Source organism: Mytilus californianus, unplaced genomic scaffold (genome assembly GCF_021869535.1).
Source record: "Mytilus californianus isolate M0D057914Y unplaced genomic scaffold, xbMytCali1.0.p SCAF_5, whole genome shotgun sequence".
In the NCBI taxonomy this organism is placed as follows: Eukaryota; Metazoa; Mollusca; class Bivalvia; order Mytilida; family Mytilidae; genus Mytilus; species Mytilus californianus.
Genome location: NW_026262701.1, coordinates 11320080 through 11338712, shown reverse-complemented (window position 1 = coordinate 11338712; position 18633 = coordinate 11320080). Strand labels below are relative to the sequence as shown.

The window sequence follows — 18633 nt, the reverse complement described above, 5'->3', positions numbered from 1 at the left end:
AGCACTATGAGCATTATATTTAGCAAAATATCCAAACTCCACAGTCCCCCCCCCCTTCTTGAAAAAAACCCAATAACATTAAAATAAGAATAGATTTTTCTTCAGTGCTTCGGTGCAGATTTTATCGACAAATGTAAACATCATCGTAAATTATCGCTAAAAGATCTTAAAATTCAGGTATTTCCATGTTCTCATCCTGCTATGCATGTAACATTTACCACTGGACGTTAAACACCAATCCGTCCATCCATCTGAGAGACCTTATGCGTATACCCTACGTAGTTGACTTTTATCTCCCCATTAATATAGCCACTATACAAACTTGTGAATTTCTTAACTATAACGGCCATTTGTCATTGTAAGGAAATTGAAATAGGATGGAATTCTTTGAAATTTAAATTTATGCGAAGTACAAAAGGTAGACCAATATTAGTTAACTAAACATTTGCACGGAATAAAGTCACATGCACACCTTTGATTAAGTAAATGTAGTTTAAAACAAACATTGTACACTATACATTATTCATTAGCTTTGCGCAGTGGCGGTACCATAGCCGATGAGGTTTATCCGAGGCGTGGTTATTGCTAGTTGAAAACTATACCCAATACCCCGCGCTGATGCCTGAAATACGGCAGCAGTCGCAATTTCTGAACGCCTCTACGGAGGCAATAATCAACAATATAATATAGAATAGTTGACTGAACAATCAGCTTTGAATCATATCACTAAATGCTGCAAAATTCATGTATTTTTCTTTAAGGTAAAGATAAAGATCAGATGACACAATTTGGCGAAACACCAATCCGCATGATCTCATTCTTTTAGGTTAAATGAGATGCATTGAAGTACTCTAGGTTGATCTAAATTGTATACTTAGTATATATACCCTCCTTTCAGGTGAGTGTTGTGACTGAACATGTGAAAACGAACAACATATTTTTGATGCATCAAGCATTATAAAACAGAGAATTTCATCATTGTCATCATCTGTTTTCAAGAATGAATGCTACTTTTGATGTTTTTGATAGATTGTAAAGCACTATGAGCATTATATTTAGCAAAATATCCAAACTCCACAGTCCCCCCCCCCCCCCTTCTTGAAAAAAACCCAATAACATTAAAATATGAATAGATTTTTCTTCAGTGCTTCGGTGCAGATTTTATCGACAAATGTAAACATCATCGTAAATTATCGCTAAAAGATCTTAAAATTCAGGTATTTCCATGTTCTCATCCTGCTATGCATGTAACATTTACCACTGGACGTTAAACACCAATCCGTCCATCCATCTGAGAGACCGTATGCGTATACCCTACGTAGTTGACTGAGAGATTATCTCCCCATTAATATAGCCACTATACAAACTTGTGAATTTCTTAACTATAACGGCCATTTGTCATTGTAAGGAAATTGAAATAGGATGGAATTCTTTCAAATTTAAATTTATGCGAAGTACAAAAGGTAGACCAATATTAGTTAACTAAACATTTGCACGGAATAAAGTCACATGCACACCTTTGATTAAGTAAATGTAGTTTAAAACAAGCTGTGTACACTGTACATTATTCATTAGCTTTGCGCAGTGGCGGTACCATAGCCGATGAGGTTTATCCGAGGCGTGGTTATTGCTAGTTGAAAACTATACCCAATACCCCGCGCTGATGCCTGAAATACGGCAGCAGTCGCAATTTCTGAACGCCTCTACGGAGGCAATAATCAACAATATAATATAGAATAGTTGACTGAACAATCAGCTTTGAATCATATCACTAAATGCTGCAAAATTCATGTATTTTTCTTTAAGGTAAAGATAAAGATCAGATGACACAATTTGGCGAAACACCAATCCGCATGATCTCATTCTTTTAGGTTAAATGAGGTGCATTGAAGTACTCTACATTTAATAGGTTGATCTAAATTGTATATATATATCCTCCTTTCAGGTGAGTGTTGTGACTGAACATGTGAAAACGAACAACATATTTTTGATGCATCAAGCATTATAAAACAGAGAATTTCATCATTGTCATCATCTGTTTTCAAGAATGAATGCTACTTTTGATGTTTTTGATAGATTGTAAAGCACTATGAGCATTATATTTAGCAAAATATCCAAACTCCACAGTCCCCCCCCCCCCCTTCCCCCCCCTCCCCCCCCCCCCCCCTTCTTGAAAAAAACCCAATAACATTAAAATATGAATAGATTTTTCTTCAGTGCTTCGGTGCAGATTTTATCGACAAATGTAAACATCATCGTAAATTATCGATAAAAGATCTTAAAATTCAGGTATTTCCATGTTCTCATCCTGCTATGCATGTAATATTTACCACTGGACGTTAAACACCAATCCGTCCATCAATCTGAGAGACCGTATGCGTATACCCTACGTAGTTGACTGAGAGATTATTTCCCCTTTAATATAGCCACTATACAAACTTGTGAATTTCTTAACTATAACGGCCATTTGTCATTGTAAGGAAATTGAAATAGGATGGAATTCTTTGAAATTTAAATTTATGCGAAGTACAAAAGGTAGACCAATATTAGTCAACTAAACATTTGCACGGAATAAAGTCACATGCACACCTTTGATTAAGTAAATGTAGTTTAAAACAAACAGTGTACACTGTACATTACTCATTAGCTTTGCGCAGTGGCGGTACCATAGCCGATGAGGTTTATCCGAGGCGTGGTTATTGCTAGTTGAAAACTATACCCAATACCCCGCGCTGATGCCTGAAATACGGCAGCAGTCGCAATTTCTGAACGCCTCTACGGAGGCAATAATCAACAATATAATATAGAATAGTTGACTGAACAATCAGCTTTGAATCATATCACTAAATGCTGCAAAATTCATGTATTTTTCTTTAAGGTAAAGATAAAGATCAGATGACACAATTTGGCGAAACACCAATCCTCATGATCTCATTCTTTTAGGTTAAATGAGGTGCATTGAAGTACTCTACATTTAATAGGTTGATCTAAATTATGTATTAGATACAATACAAAGGTAACAAAGAAACAGGCCGGTAACAAGCGTTGCCGGATAGTTTTTCTGCACGAGTAGTCAGGTGAAGGTCCGAGGCGATAGCCGAGGACCTTGACCTGACTACGAGTGCAGAAAAACTATTCGGCAGTTTGTTTCCGGCCTGTTTTTTGTTACCTTTGTTTTGTATCTGACTTGTACGACGTTTCAAGAAAGAAGTAGTACATTTTGCATGTAGAAGAGGTAGCAAAATTTAACAGATTCGAAACTTAAATGGCCATATACCAGTTAATGTAAGTTACAGTAAGACAGTTTAAACACACTTTTTTTTCAATTCCCTTCATCCTATAGTTTTTTCTAAAGAAATTCAAGAATCTAATAATTTCATAAAAAAAGAACCATGTGAAGTAAAAGATGAATGTCGTACACATTTGAGACTTTTAAAAATGCATCTTCGCAAGTAAGTAATGTATGAAAAAGATTTCAGAGGTAAGCAAGCTAACATTTGATTTTTATTTGGGGGAAAACGGAAAGGGGGTCTGGGGGTTAATATAAATTTAAAATAAACAGGCTTGATTCTTTTTTGTTGAAAACATGCAGGATGTGTCATTCCATTCCCCCATTCCGCCTTAAAAAAATAATAAAAATCGTAAGTTTGCTCCCAAATATATAAATTCAATAACAATATAAAAAGAATGAATTTCCTATTTCATTAGTGAATGAAATGGTACGAAAAAATCGATTTTGTCTTGTTAAAATCACCAATATAGGCATATATTTTGGATTTTTAAAAAAAAAAATTATGCTTATAGGTTTTTATATATGTCTCTAATAGTGTTGGTCAGGATCAAACACGTGTCACAATATGATCCAATCGCAGCTTACCGTCCAAAATTGGTGACATAAGTTGAATGATTTTCATCAAGATTTGCTGCCTATTTGAACATGTATTACACGGACACTTTTTATTTATAGGATCAATCGTGCATTGGTGAGTTGAAAGGGATTTTATCTTTTGATTAGATTTGATTTTTTTATATATATTTCCTGTCTTTTTTATTGAAATATAAACGTCGGTATCAGCATTTCTTTACTTTCAGCATTGTCCAGAATACTATTCATGTCCATTTATTGAAAAAATAAATACATTTACGGACCGACCTTTAGCTACAAAAGGGGGGTATGTTTTTTTTTCTGAGTAAGAAAATGATTTAGTTTATCAACGCTACCACCCAAATATTTTTTTTCGAAATTAGCACTTTTATATACGGTATTCGCAAAATCAGGAATCAGAACATTATTTTGTCATCTGATTGACCACAATATATTTTTTTCTCATAAAATTGGGGATCAGAATATTTTTTTAGGAAAAAACATAACTCCCTTTTGAAGTTAAATGGTCAATCCCTTAGTGAACTGATATGAATAGTAATATACTGGAATTGTTTGACAAAAATATAGTTATTGAAGCCAACGTAAATATTTTAATGAAAAAGACAAGAAATATGTCGGTGAAACAAAAAGTTCAAATCTAATTGAAATTTAAAGTGCCCATGAACTCACTGATCATGCACGAGTGATTCTATTCATAAAAAGTGTCCGTGTAACAACTAAAAAGTGTCCGTGTATCATCTAAAAAGTGTCCGTGTAACACCCGTTAATGTACTGTTTTTCTATAGCTCTGCTGGGGGCAAAGTCGTACAAATATATATATCCTCCTTTCAGGTGAGTGTTGTGACTGAACATGTGAAAACGAACAACATATTTTTGATGCATCAAGTATAACGAAACAGACGATTTCATCATTGTCATCATCCGTTTTCAAGAATGAATGCTACTTTTGATGTTTTTGATAGATTGTAAAGCACTATGAGAATTATATTTAGCAAAATATCCAAACTCCACAGTCCCCCCCCCCCCCCCTTCTTTAAAACAACCCAATAACATTAAAATATGAATAGATTTTTCTTCAGTGCTTCGGTGCAGATTTTATCGACAAATGTAAACATCATCGTAAATTATCGATAAAAGATCTTAAAATTCAGGTATTTCCATGTTCTCATCCTGCTATGCATGTAATATTTACCACTGGACGTTAAACACCAATCCGTCCATCAATCTGAGAGACCGTATGCGTATACCCTACGTAGTTGACTGAGAGATTATTTCCCCTTTAATATAGCCACTATACAAACTTGTGAATTTCTTAACTATAACGGCCATTTGTCATTGTAAGGAAATTGAAATAGGATGGAATTCTTTGAAATTTAAATTTATGCGAAGTACAAAAGGTAGACCAATATTAGTTAACTAAACATTTGCACGGAATAAAGTCACATGCACACCTTTGATTAAGTAAATGTAGTTTAAAACAAACAGTGTACACTGTACATTACTCATTAGCTTTGCGCAGTGGCGGTACCATAGCCGATGAGGTTTATCCGAGGCGTGGTTATTGCTAGTTGAAAACTATACCCAATATCCCGCGCTGATGCCTGAAATACGGCAGCAGTCGCAATTTCTGAACGCCTCTACGGAGGCAATAATCAACAATATAATATAGAATAATTGACTGAACAATCAGCTTTGAATCATATCACTAAATGCTGCAAAATTCATGTATTTTTCTTTAAGGTAAAGATAAAGATCAGATGACACAATTTGGCGAAACACCAATCCGCATGATCTCATTCTTTTAGGTTAAATGAGGTGCATTGAAGTACTCTACATTTAATAGGTTGATCTAAATTGTATATATATATCCTCCTTTCAGGTGAGTGTTGTGACTGAACATGTGAAAACGAACAACATATTTTTGATGCATCAAGCATTATAAAACAGAGAATTTCATCATTGTCATCATCTGTTTTCAAGAATGAATGCTACTTTTGATGTTTTTGATAGATTGTAAAGCACTATGAGCATTATATTTAGCAAAATATCCAAACTCCACAGTCCCCCCTCCCCCTTCCCCCCCCTTCTTGAAAAAAACCCAATAACATTAAAATATGAATAGATTTTTCTTCAGTGCTTCGGTGCAGATTTTATCGACAAATGTAAACATCATCGTAAATTATCGCTAAAAGATCTTAAAATTCAGGTATTTCCATGTTCTCATCCTGCTATGCATGTAATATTTACCACTGGACGTTAAACACCAATCCGTCCATCCATCTGAGAGATCGTATGCGTATACCCTACGTAGTTGACTGAGAGATTATCTCCCCATTAATATAGCCACTATACAAACTTGTGAATTTCTTAACTATAACGGCCATTTGTCATTGTAAGGAAATTGAAATAGGATGGAATTCTTTGAAATATAAATCTATGCGAAGTACAAAAGGTAGACCAATATTAGTTAACTAAACATTTGCACGGAATAAAGTCACATGCACACCTTTGATTAAGTAAATGTAGTTTAAAACAAACAGTGTACACTGTACATTATTCATTAGCTTTGCGCAGTGGCGGTACCATAGCCGATGAGGTTTATCCGAGGCGTGGTTATTGCTAGTTGAAAACTATACCCAATACCCCGCGCTGATGCCTGAAATACGGCAGCAGTCGCAATTTCTGAACGCCTCTACGGAGGCAATAATCAACAATATAATATAGAATAGTTGACTGAACAATCAGCTTTGAATCATATCACTAAATGCTGCAAAATTCATGTATTTTTCTTTAAGGTAAAGATAAAGATCAGATGACACAATTTGGCGAAACACCAATCCTCATGATCTCATTCTTTTAGGTTAAATGAGGTGCATTGAAGTACTCTACATTTAATAGGTTGATCTAAATTATGTATTAGATACAATACAAAGGTAACAAAGAAACAGGCCGGTAACAAGCGTTGCCGGATAGTTTTTCTGCACGAGTAGTCAGGTGAAGGTCCGAGGCGATAGCCGAGGACCTTGACCTGACTACGAGTGCAGAAAAACTATTCGGCAGTTTGTTTCCGGCCTGTTTTTTTGTTACCTTTGTTTTGGATCTGACTTGTACGACGTTTCAAGAAAGAAGTAGTACATTTTGCATGTAGAAGAGGTAGCAAAATTTAACAGATTCGAAACTTAAATGGCCATATACCAGTTAATGTAAGTTACAGTAAGACAGTTTAAACACACTTTTTTTTCAATTCCCTTCATCCTATAGTTTTTTCTAAAGAAATTCAAGAATCTAATAATTTCATAAAAAAAGAACCATGTGAAGTAAAAGATGAATGTCGTACACATTTGAGACTTTTAAAAATGCATCTTCGCAAGTAAGTAATGTATGAAAAAGATTTCAGAGGTAAGCAAGCTAACATTTGATTTTTATTTGGGGGAAAACGGAAAGGGGGTCTGGGGGTTAATATAAATTTAAAATAAACAGGCTTGATTCTTTTTTGTTGAAAACATGCAGGATGTGTCATTCCATTCCCCCATTCCGCCTTAAAAAAATAATAAAAATCGTAAGTTTGCTCCCAAATATATAAATTCAATAACAATATAAAAAGAATGAATTTCCTATTTCATTAGTGAATGAAATGGTACGAAAAAATCGATTTTGTCTTGTTAAAATCACCAATATAGGCATATATTTTGGATTTTTAAAAAAAAATTATGCTTATAGGTTTTTATATATGTCTCTAATAGTGTTGGTCAGGATCAAACACGTGTCACAATATGATCCAATCGCAGCTTACCGTCCAAAATTGGTGACATAAGTTGAATGAGTTTCATCAAGATTTGCTGCCTATTTGAACATGTATTACACGGACACTTTTTATTTATAGGATCAATCGTGCATTGGTGAGTTGAAAGGGATTTTATCTTTTGATTAGATTTGATTTTTTTATATATATTTCCTGTCTTTTTTATTGAAATATAAACGTCGGTATCAGCATTTCTTTACTTTCAGCATTGTCCAGAATACTATTCATGTCCATTTATTGAAAAAATAAATACATTTACGGACCGACCTTTAGCTACAAAAGGGGGGTATGTTTTTTTTTCTGAGTAAGAAAATGATTTAGTTTATCAACGCTATCACCCAAATATTTTTTTTCGAAATTAGCACTTTTATATACGGTATTCGCAAAATCAGGAATCAGAACATTATTTTGTCATCTGATTGACCACAATATATTTTTTTCTCATAAAATTGGGGATCAGAATATTTTTTTAGGAAAAAACATAACTCCCCTTTTGAAGTTAAATGGTCAATCCCTTAGTGAACTGATATGAATAGTAATATACTGGAATTGTTTGAAAAAAATATAGTTATTGAAGCCAACGTAAATATTTTAATGAAAAAGACAAGAAATATGTCGGTGAAACAAAAAGTTCAAATCTAATTGAAATTTAAAGTGCCCATGAACTCACTGATCATGCACGAGTGATTCTATTCATAAAAAGTGTCCGTGTAACAACTAAAAAGTGTCCGTGTATCATCTAAAAAGTGTCCGTGTAACACCCGTTAATGTACTGTTTTTCTATAGCTCTGCTGGGGGCAAAGTCGTACAAATATATATATCCTCCTTTCAGGTGAGTGTTGTGACTGAACATGTGAAAACGAACAACATATTTTTGATGCATCAAGCATTACGAAACAGACGATTTCATCATTGTCATCATCCGTTTTCAAGAATGAATGCTACTTTTGATGTTTTTGATAGATTGTAAAGCACTATGAGCATTATATTTAGCAAAATATCCAAACTCCACAGTCCCCCCCCCCCCCCCCCCCCCTTCTTTAAAACAACCCAATAACATTAAAATATGAATAGATTTTTCTTCAGTGCTTCGGTGCAGATTTTATCGACAAATGTAAACATCATCGTAAATTATCGATAAAAGATCTTAAAATTCAGGTATTTTCATGTTCTCATCCTGCTATGCATGTAATATTTACCACTGGACGTTAAACACCAATCCGTCCATCAATCTGAGAGACCGTATGCGTATACCCTACGTAGTTGACTGAGAGATTATTTCCCCTTTAATATAGCCACTATACAAACTTGTGAATTTCTTAACTATAACGGCCATTTGTCATTGTAAGGAAATTGAAATAGGATGGAATTCTTTGAAATTTAAATTTATGCGAAGTACAAAAGGTAGACCAATATTAGTTAACTAAACATTTGCACGGAATAAAGTCACATGCACACCTTTGATTAAGTAAATGTAGTTTAAAACAAACATTGTACACTGTACATTACTCATTAGCTTTGCGCAGTGGCGGTACCATAGCCGATGAGGTTTATCCGAGGCGTGGTTATTGCTAGTTGAAAACTATACCCAATACCCCGCGCTGATGCCTGAAATACGGCAGCAGTCGCAATTTCTGAACGCCTCTACGGAGGCAATAATCAACAATATAATATAGAATAGTTGACTGAACAATCAGCTTTGAATCATATCACTAAATGCTGCAAAATTCATGTTTTTTTCTTTTAGGTAAAGATAAAGATCAGATGACACAATTTGGCGAAACACCAATCCGCATGATCTCATTCTTTTAGGTTAAATGAGGTGCATTGAAGTACTCTACATTTAATAGGTTGATCTAAATTGTATATATATATCCTCCTTTCAGGTGAGTGTTGTGACTGAACATGTGAAAACGAACAACATATTTTTGATGCATCAAGCATTATAAAACAGAGAATTTCATCATTGTCATCATCTGTTTTCAAGAATGAATGCTACTTTTGATGTTTTTGATAGATTGTAAAGCACTATGAGCATTATATTTAGCAAAATATCCAAACTCCACAGTCCCCCCCCCCCCCCCTTCTTGAAAAAAACCCAATAACATTAAAATATGAATAGATTTTTCTTCAGTGCTTCGGTGCAGATTTTATCGACAAATGTAAACATCATCGTAAATTATCGCTAAAAGATCTTAAAATTCAGGTATTTCCATGTTCTCATCCTGCTATGCATGTAACATTTACCACTGGACGTTAAACACCAATCCGTCCATCCATCTGAGAGACCGTACGCGTATACCCTACGCAGTTGACTGAGAGATTATCTCCCCATTAATATAGCCACTATACAAACTTGTGAATTTCTTAACTATAACGGCCATTTGTCATTGTAAGGAAATTGAAATAGGATGGAATTCTTTCAAATTTAAATTAATGCGAAGTACAAAAGGTAGACCAATATTAGTTAACTAAACATTTGCACGGAATAAAGTCACATGCACACCTTTAATTAAGTAAATGTAGTTTAAAACAAACAGTGTACACTGTACATTATTTATTAGCTTTGCGCAGTGGCGGTACCATAGCCGATGAGGTTTATCCGAGGCGTGGTTATTGCTAGTTGAAAACTATACCCAATACCCCGCGCTGATGCCTGAAATACGGCAGCAGTCGCAATTTCTGAACGCCTCTACGGAGGCAATAATCAACAATATAATATAGAATAGTTGACTGAACAATCAGCTTTGAATCATATCACTAAATGCTGCAAAATTCATGTTTTTTTCTTTTAGGTAAAGATAAAGATCAGATGACACAATTTGGCGAAACACCAATCCGCATGATCTCATTCTTTTAGGTTAAATGAGGTGCATTGAAGTACTCTACATTTAATAGGTTGATCTAAATTATATATATATATATCCTCCTTTCAGGTGAGTGTTGTGACTGAACATGTGAAAACGAACAACATATTTTTGATGCATCAAGCATTACGAAACAGACGATTTCATCATTGTCATCATCAGTTTTCAAGAATGAATGCTACTTTTGATGTTTTTGATAGATTGTAAAGCACTATGAGCATTATATTTAGCAAAATATCCAAACTCCACAGTCCCCCCCCTTCTTGAAAAAAACCCAATATTATTAAAATATGAATAGATTTTTCTTCAGTGCTTCGGTGCAGATTTTATCGACAAATGTAAACATCATCGTAAATTATCGATAAAAGATCTTAAAATTCAGGTATTTCCATGTTCTCATCCTGCTATGCATGTAATATTTACCACTGGACGTTAAACACCAATCCGTCCATCCATCTGAGAGACCTTATGCGTATACCCTACGTAGTTGACTGAGAGATTATCTCCCCATTAATATAGCCACTATACAAACTTGTGAATTTCTTAACTATAACGGTCATTTGTCATTGTAAGGAAATTGAAATAGGATGGAATTCTTTGAAATTTAAATTTATGCGAAGTACAAAAGGTAGACCAATATTAGTTAACTAAACATTTGCACGGAATAAAGTCACATGCACACCTTTGATTAAGTAAATGTAGTTTAAAACAAACAGTGTACACTGTACATTATTCATTAGCTTTGCGCAGTGGCGGTACCATAGCCGATGAGGTTTATCCGAGGCGTGGTTATTGCTAGTTGAAAACTATACCCAATACCCCGCGCTGATGCCTGAAATACGGCAGCATTCGCAATTTCTGAACGCCTCTACGGAGGCAATAATCAACAATATAATATAGACTGAATAGTTGACTGAACAATCAGCTTTGAATCATATCACTAAATGCTGCAAAATACATGTATTTTTCTTTAGGTAAAGATAAAGATCAGATGACACAATTTGGCGAAACACCAATCCGCATGATCTCATTCTTTTAGGTTAAATGAGGTGCATTGAAGTACTCTACATTTAATAGGTTGATCTAAATTATATATATATATATCCTCCTTTCAGGTGAGTGTTGTGACTGAACATGTGAAAACGAACAACATATTTTTGATGCATCAAGCATTATAAAACAGACGATTTCATCATTGTCATCATCTGTTTTGAAGAATAAATGCTACTGTTGATGTTTTTGATAGATTGTAAAGCACTATGAGCATTATATTTAGCAAAATATCCAAACTCCACAGTCCCCCCCTTCTTGAAAAAAAACCAATAACATTAAAATATGAATAGATTTTTCTTCAGTGCTTCGGTGCAGATTTTATCGACAAATGTAAACATCATCGTAAATTATCGATAAAAGATCTTAAAATTCAGATATTTCCATGTTCTCATCCTGCTATGCATGTAATATTTACCACTGGACGTTAAACACCAATCCGTCCATCCATCTGAGAGACCTTATGCGTATACCCTACGTAGTTGACTGAGAGATTATCTCCCCATTAATATAGCCACTATACAAACTTGTGAATTTCTTAACTATAACGGCCATTTGTCATTGTAAGGAAATTGAAATAGGATGGAATTCTTTGAAATTTAAATTTATGCGAAGTACAAAAGGTAGACCAATATTAGTTAACTAAACATTTGCACGGAATAAAGTCACATGCACACCTTTGATTAAGTAAATGTAGTTTAAAACAAACATTGTACACTGTACATTATTCATTAGCTTTGCGCAGTGGCGGTACCATAGCCGATGAGGTTTATCCGAGGCGTGGTTATTGCTAGTTGAAAACTATACCCAATACCCCGCGCTGATGCCTGAAATACGGCAGCAGTCGCAATTTCTGAACGCCTCTACGGAGGCAATAATCAACAATATAATATAGAATAGTTGACTGAACAATCAGCTTTGAATCATATCACTAAATGCTGCAAAATTCATGTTTTTTTCTTTTAGGTAAAGATAAAGATCAGATGACACAATTTGGCGAAACACCAATCCGCATGATCTCATTCTTTTAGGTTAAATGAGGTGCATTGAAGTACTCTACATTTAATAGGTTGATCTAAATTATATATATATATATCCTCCTTTCAGGTGAGTGTTGTGACTGAACATGTGAAAACGAACAACATATTTTTGATGCATCAAGCATTACGAAACAGACGATTTCATCATTGTCATCATCAGTTTTCAAGAATGAATGCTACTTTTGATGTTTTTGATAGATTGTAAAGCACTATGAGCATTATATTTAGCAAAATATCCAAACTCCACAGTCCCCCCCTTCTTGAAAAAAACCCAATATTATTAAAATATGAATAGATTTTTCTTCAGTGCTTCGGTGCAGATTTTATCGACAAATGTAAACATCATCGTAAATTATCGATAAAAGATCTTAAAATTCAGGTATTTCCATGTTCTCATCCTGCTATGCATGTAATATTTACCACTGGACGTTAAACACCAATCCGTCCATCCATCTGAGAGACCTTATGCGTATACCCTACGTAGTTGACTGAGAGATTATCTCCCCATTAATATAGCCACTATACAAACTTGTGAATTTCTTAACTATAACGGTCATTTGTCATTGTAAGGAAATTGAAATAGGATGGAATTCTTTGAAATTTAAATTTATGCGAAGTACAAAAGGTAGACCAATATTAGTTAACTAAACATTTGCACGGAATAAAGTCACATGCACACCTTTGATTAAGTAAATGTAGTTTAAAACAAACAGTGTACACTGTACATTATTCATTAGCTTTGCGCAGTGGCGGTACCATAGCCGATGAGGTTTATCCGAGGCGTGGTTATTGCTAGTTGAAAACTATACCCAATACCCCGCGCTGATGCCTGAAATACGGCAGCATTCGCAATTTCTGAACGCCTCTACGGAGGCAATAATCAACAATATAATATAGACTGAATAGTTGACTGAACAATCAGCTTTGAATCATATCACTAAATGCTGCAAAATACATGTATTTTTCTTTAAGGTAAAGATAAAGATCAGATGACACAATTTGGCGAAACACCAATCCGCATGATCTCATTCTTTTAGGTTAAATGAGGTGCATTGAAGTACTCTACATTTAATAGGTTGATCTAAATTATATATATATATATCCTCCTTTCAGGTGAGTGTTGTGACTGAACATGTGAAAACGAACAACATATTTTTGATGCATCAAGCATTATAAAACAGACGATTTCATCATTGTCATCATCTGTTTTGAAGAATAAATGCTACTGTTGATGTTTTTGATAGATTGTAAAGCACTATGAGCATTATATTTAGCAAAATATCCAAACTCCACAGTCCCCCCCTTCTTGAAAAAAAAAACAATAACATTAAAATATGAATAGATTTTTCTTCAGTGCTTCGGTGCAGATTTTATCGACAAATGTAAACATCATCGTAAATTATCGATAAAAGATCTTAAAATTCAGGTATTTCCATGTTCTCATCCTGCTATGCATGTAATATTTACCACTGGACGTTAAACACCAATCCGTCCATCCATCTGAGAGACCTTATGCGTATACCCTACGTAGTTGACTGAGAGATTATCTCCCCATTAATATAGCCACTATACAAACTTGTGAATTTCTTAACTATAACGGCCATTTGTCATTGTAAGGAAATTGAAATAGGATGGAATTCTTTGAAATTTAAATTTATGCGAAGTACAAAAGGTAGACCAATATTAGTTAACTAAACATTTGCACGGAATAAAGTCACATGCACACCTTTGATTAAGTAAATGTAGTTTAAAACAAACATTGTACACTGTACATTATTCATTAGCTTTGCGCAGTGGCGGTACCATAGCCGATGAGGTTTATCCGAGGCGTGGTTATTGCTAGTTGAAAACTATACCCAATACCCCGCGCTGATGCCTGAAATACGGCAGCAGTCGCAATTTCTGAACGCCTCTACGGAGGCAATAATCAACAATATAATATAGAATAGTTGACTGAACAATCAGCTTTGAATCATATCACTAAATGCTGCAAAATTCATGTATTTTTCTTTTAGGTAAAGATAAAGATCAGATGACACAATTTGGCGAAACACCAATCCGCATGATCTCATTCTTTTAGGTTAAATGAGGTGCATTGAAGTACTCTACATTTAATAGGTTGATCTAAATTATATATATATATATATATATATCCTCCTTTCAGGTGAGTGTTGTGACTGAACATGTGAAAACGAACAACATATTTTTGATGCATCAAGCATTATAAAACAGACGATTTCATCATTGTCATCATCTGTTTTGAAGAATAAATGCTACTGTTGATGTTTTTGATAGATTGTAAAGCACTATGAGCATTATATTTAGCAAAATATCCAAACTCCACAGTCCCCCCCTTCTTTTCTTCAGTGCTTCTGTGCAGATTTTATCGACGAATGTAAACATCATCGTAAATTATCGATAAAAGATCTTAAAATTCAGGTATTTCCATGTTCTCATCCTGCTATGCATGTAATATTTACCACTGGACGTTAAACACCAATCCGTCCATCCATCTGAGAGACCTTATGCGTATACCCTACGTAGTTGACTGAGAGATTATCTCCCCATTAATATAGCCACTATACAAACTTGTGAATTTCTTAACTATAACGGCCATTTGTCATTGTAAGGAAATTGAAATAGGATGGAATTCTTTGAAATTTAAATTTATGCGAAGTACAAAAGGTAGACCAATATTAGTTAACTAAACATTTGCACGGAATAAAGTCACATGCACACCTTTGATTAAGTAAATGTAGTTTAAGGTAGATTCATGGTATACCGCCATCTTGGACTGTATAATCTCAGTACAAAAATGGTCTAGTTATTTGCCCAAATGTGCAAATTTGGAGACAGATTTGCAATTTAATGGTTAGATTGTTTATTTATATAAAGAAAACTTGGTGATTTATTGTATTATTTAAAATATTTAAACAAATATCAAATTTTGTGTTTTTAGAATCATTTTTTTTCAAATAAGCAATTCAAGGGGAGATAACTCTTTTAGTAAAAAATATATACTGGACTGATAGGGAATTATTTATTTTTACTTGTAGCAAGAAAACAAATTCGGTGACACCATTTTTTCTTTTATTTCTTAAAACATATTATAAAACCTATCTTCTTACAATTTATTTCAAAATTTTATCTCATAGAAATTTTTTTATGCACACAAATGTGTTTTTTCATGAACAATCTAACCAAATTTAGTCAATTTTCAACGACTCATAGCTTGGAAAATAGCACGGTGACCCATACTTTTTATTATATTTTTGAAAAAAGCATAGTAAAATCTTCCTTTTGGCAAAGTATAAGAAAATTCTATCTTAAAAAGAATATACTTATGATCTACCTTAAAACAAACATTGTACACTGTACATTATTCATTAGCTTTGCGCAGTGGCGGTACCATAGCCGATGAGGTTTATCCGAGGCGTGGTTATTGCTAGTTGAAAACTATACCCAATACCCCGCGCTGATGCCTGAAATACGGCAGCAGTCGCAATTTCTGAACGCCTCTACGGAGGCAATAATCAACAATATAATATAATATAGTTGGCTGAACAATCAGCTTTGAATCATATCACTAAATGCTGCAAAATTCATGTATTTTTCTTTAAGGTAAAGATAAAGATCAGATGACACAATTTGGCGAAACACCAATCCGAATGATCTCATTCTTTAAGGTTAAATGAGGTGCATTGAAGTACTCTACATTTAATAGGTTGATCTTAATTATATATATATCCTCCTTTCAGGTGAATGTTGTGACTGAACATGTGAAAACGAACAACATATTTTTGATGCATCAAGCATTATAAAACAGACGATTTCATCATTGTCATCATCTGTTTTGAAGAATAAATGCTACTGTTGATGTTTTTGATAGATTGTAAAGCACTATGAGCATTATATTTAGCAAAATATCCAAACTCCACAGTCCCCCCCTTCTTGAAAAAAACCCAATAACATTAAAATATGAATAGATTTTTCTTCAGTGCTTCGGTGCAGATTTTATCGACAAATGTAAACATCATCGTAAATTATCGATAAAAGATTTTAAAATTCAGGTATTTCCATGTTCTCATCCTGCTATGCATGTAATATTTACCACTGGACGTTAAACACCAATCCGTCCATCCATCTGAGAGACCTTATGCGTATACCCTACGTAGTTGACTGAGAGATTATCTCCCCATTAATATAGCCACTATACAAACTTGTGAATTTCTTAACTATAACGGCCATTTGTCATTGTAAGGAAATTGAAATAGGATGGAATTCTTTGAAATTTAAATTTATGCGAAGTACAAAAGGTAGACCAATATTAGTTAACTAAACATTTGCACGGAATAAAGTCACATGCACACCTTTGATTAAGTAAATGTAGTTTAAAACAAACATTGTACACTGTACATTATTCATTAGCTTTGCGCAGTGGCGGTACCATAGCCGATGAGGTTTATCCGAGGCGTGGTTATTGCTAGTTGAAAACTATACCCAATACCCCGCGCTGATGCCTGAAATACGGCAGCAGTCGCAATTTCTGAACGCCTCTACGGAGGCAATAATCAACAATATAATATAGAATAGTTGACTGAACAATCAGCTTTGAATCATATCACTAAATGCTGCAAAATTCATGTATTTTTCTTTTAGGTAAAGATAAAGATCAGATGACACAATTTGGCGAAACACCAATCCGCATGATCTCATTCTTTTAGGTTAAATGAGGTGCATTGAAGTACTCTACATTTAATAGGTTGATCTAAATTATATATATATATATATATATCCTCCTTTCAGGTGAGTGTTGTGACTGAACATGTGAAAACGAACAACATATTTTTGATGCATCAAGCATTATAAAACAGACGATTTCATCATTGTCATCATCTGTTTTGAAGAATAAATGCTACTGTCGATGTTTTTGATAGATTGTAAAGCACTATGAGCATTATATTTAGCAAAATATCCAAACTCCACAGTCCCCCCCTTCTTTTCTTCAGTGCTTCTGTGCAGATTTTATCGACGAATGTAAACATCATCGTAAATTATCGATAAAAGATTTTAAAATTCAGGTATTTCCATGTTCTCATCCTGCTATGCATGTAATATTTACCACTGGACGTTAAACACCAATCCGTCCATCCATCTGAGAGACCTTATGCGTATACCCTACGTAGTTGACTGAGAGATTATCTCCCCATTAATATAGCCAGTATACAAACTTGTGAATTTCTTAACTATAACGGCCATTTGTCATTGTAAGGAAATTGAAATAGGATGGAATTCTTTGAAATTTAAATTTATGCGAAGTACAAAAGGTAGACCAATATTAGTTAACTTAAACATTTGCACGGAATAAAGTCACATGCACACCTTTGATTAAGTAAATGTAGTTTAAGGTAGATTCATGGTATACCGCCATCTTGGACTGTATAATCTCAGTACAAAAATGGTCTAGTTATTTGCCCAAATGTGCAAATTTGGAGACAGATTTGCAATTTAATGGTTAGATTGTTTATTTATATAAAGAAAACTTGGTGATTTATTGTATTATTTAAAATATTTAAACAAATATCAAATTTTGTGTTTTTAGAATCATTTTTTTTCAAATAAGCCATTCAAGGGGAGATAACTCTTTTAGTAAAAAATATATACTGGACTGATAGGGAATTATTTATTTTTACTTGTAGCAAGAAAACAAATTCGGTGACACCATTTTTTCTTTTATTTCTTAAAACATATTATAAAACCTATCTTCTTACAATTTATTTCAAAATTTTATCTCATAGAAATTTTTTTATGCACACAAATGTGTTTTTTCATGAACAATCTAACCAAATTTAGTCAATTTTCAACGACTCATAGCTTGGAAAATAGCACGGTGACCCATACTTTTTATTATATTTTTGAAAAAAGCATAGTAAAATCTTCCTTTTGGCAAAGTATAAGAAAATTCTATCTTAAAAAGAATATACTTAT

General features: G+C 33.9%; 13 non-coding genes across 13 annotated transcripts; all 13 read left to right on the top strand.

The window, feature by feature from the left end:
* Positions 1-528: 528 nt before the first annotated feature.
* LOC127703338 (U4 spliceosomal RNA) lies at positions 529-667 on the top strand. The gene has a single exon (XR_007982937.1). It is a non-coding gene; the product is annotated as a U4 spliceosomal RNA (small nuclear RNA).
* Positions 668-1573: 906 nt separating this feature from the next.
* Positions 1574-1712, top strand: LOC127703337 (U4 spliceosomal RNA). The gene has a single exon (XR_007982936.1). It is a non-coding gene; the product is annotated as a U4 spliceosomal RNA (small nuclear RNA).
* Positions 1713-2645: 933 nt separating this feature from the next.
* On the top strand, positions 2646-2784 carry LOC127703336 (U4 spliceosomal RNA). The gene has a single exon (XR_007982934.1). It is a non-coding gene; the product is annotated as a U4 spliceosomal RNA (small nuclear RNA).
* A 2609-nt stretch (positions 2785-5393) lies between these two features.
* On the top strand, positions 5394-5532 carry LOC127703346 (U4 spliceosomal RNA). The gene has a single exon (XR_007982944.1). It is a non-coding gene; the product is annotated as a U4 spliceosomal RNA (small nuclear RNA).
* Positions 5533-6448: 916 nt separating this feature from the next.
* Positions 6449-6587, top strand: LOC127703335 (U4 spliceosomal RNA). The gene has a single exon (XR_007982933.1). It is a non-coding gene; the product is annotated as a U4 spliceosomal RNA (small nuclear RNA).
* A 2615-nt stretch (positions 6588-9202) lies between these two features.
* Positions 9203-9341, top strand: LOC127703334 (U4 spliceosomal RNA). Its single transcript, XR_007982932.1, has one exon. It is a non-coding gene; the product is annotated as a U4 spliceosomal RNA (small nuclear RNA).
* Positions 9342-10250: 909 nt separating this feature from the next.
* LOC127703333 (U4 spliceosomal RNA) lies at positions 10251-10389 on the top strand. The gene has a single exon (XR_007982931.1). It is a non-coding gene; the product is annotated as a U4 spliceosomal RNA (small nuclear RNA).
* Positions 10390-11293: 904 nt separating this feature from the next.
* LOC127703348 (U4 spliceosomal RNA) lies at positions 11294-11432 on the top strand. Its single transcript, XR_007982947.1, has one exon. It is a non-coding gene; the product is annotated as a U4 spliceosomal RNA (small nuclear RNA).
* Positions 11433-12338: 906 nt separating this feature from the next.
* On the top strand, positions 12339-12477 carry LOC127703322 (U4 spliceosomal RNA). The gene has a single exon (XR_007982922.1). It is a non-coding gene; the product is annotated as a U4 spliceosomal RNA (small nuclear RNA).
* Positions 12478-13380: 903 nt separating this feature from the next.
* On the top strand, positions 13381-13519 carry LOC127703347 (U4 spliceosomal RNA). The gene has a single exon (XR_007982945.1). It is a non-coding gene; the product is annotated as a U4 spliceosomal RNA (small nuclear RNA).
* A 908-nt stretch (positions 13520-14427) lies between these two features.
* Positions 14428-14566, top strand: LOC127703311 (U4 spliceosomal RNA). Its single transcript, XR_007982909.1, has one exon. It is a non-coding gene; the product is annotated as a U4 spliceosomal RNA (small nuclear RNA).
* Positions 14567-16033: 1467 nt separating this feature from the next.
* LOC127703378 (U4 spliceosomal RNA) lies at positions 16034-16172 on the top strand. Its single transcript, XR_007982975.1, has one exon. It is a non-coding gene; the product is annotated as a U4 spliceosomal RNA (small nuclear RNA).
* Positions 16173-17071: 899 nt separating this feature from the next.
* Positions 17072-17210, top strand: LOC127703366 (U4 spliceosomal RNA). The gene has a single exon (XR_007982963.1). It is a non-coding gene; the product is annotated as a U4 spliceosomal RNA (small nuclear RNA).
* The last annotated feature ends 1423 nt before the right edge of the window (positions 17211-18633 follow it).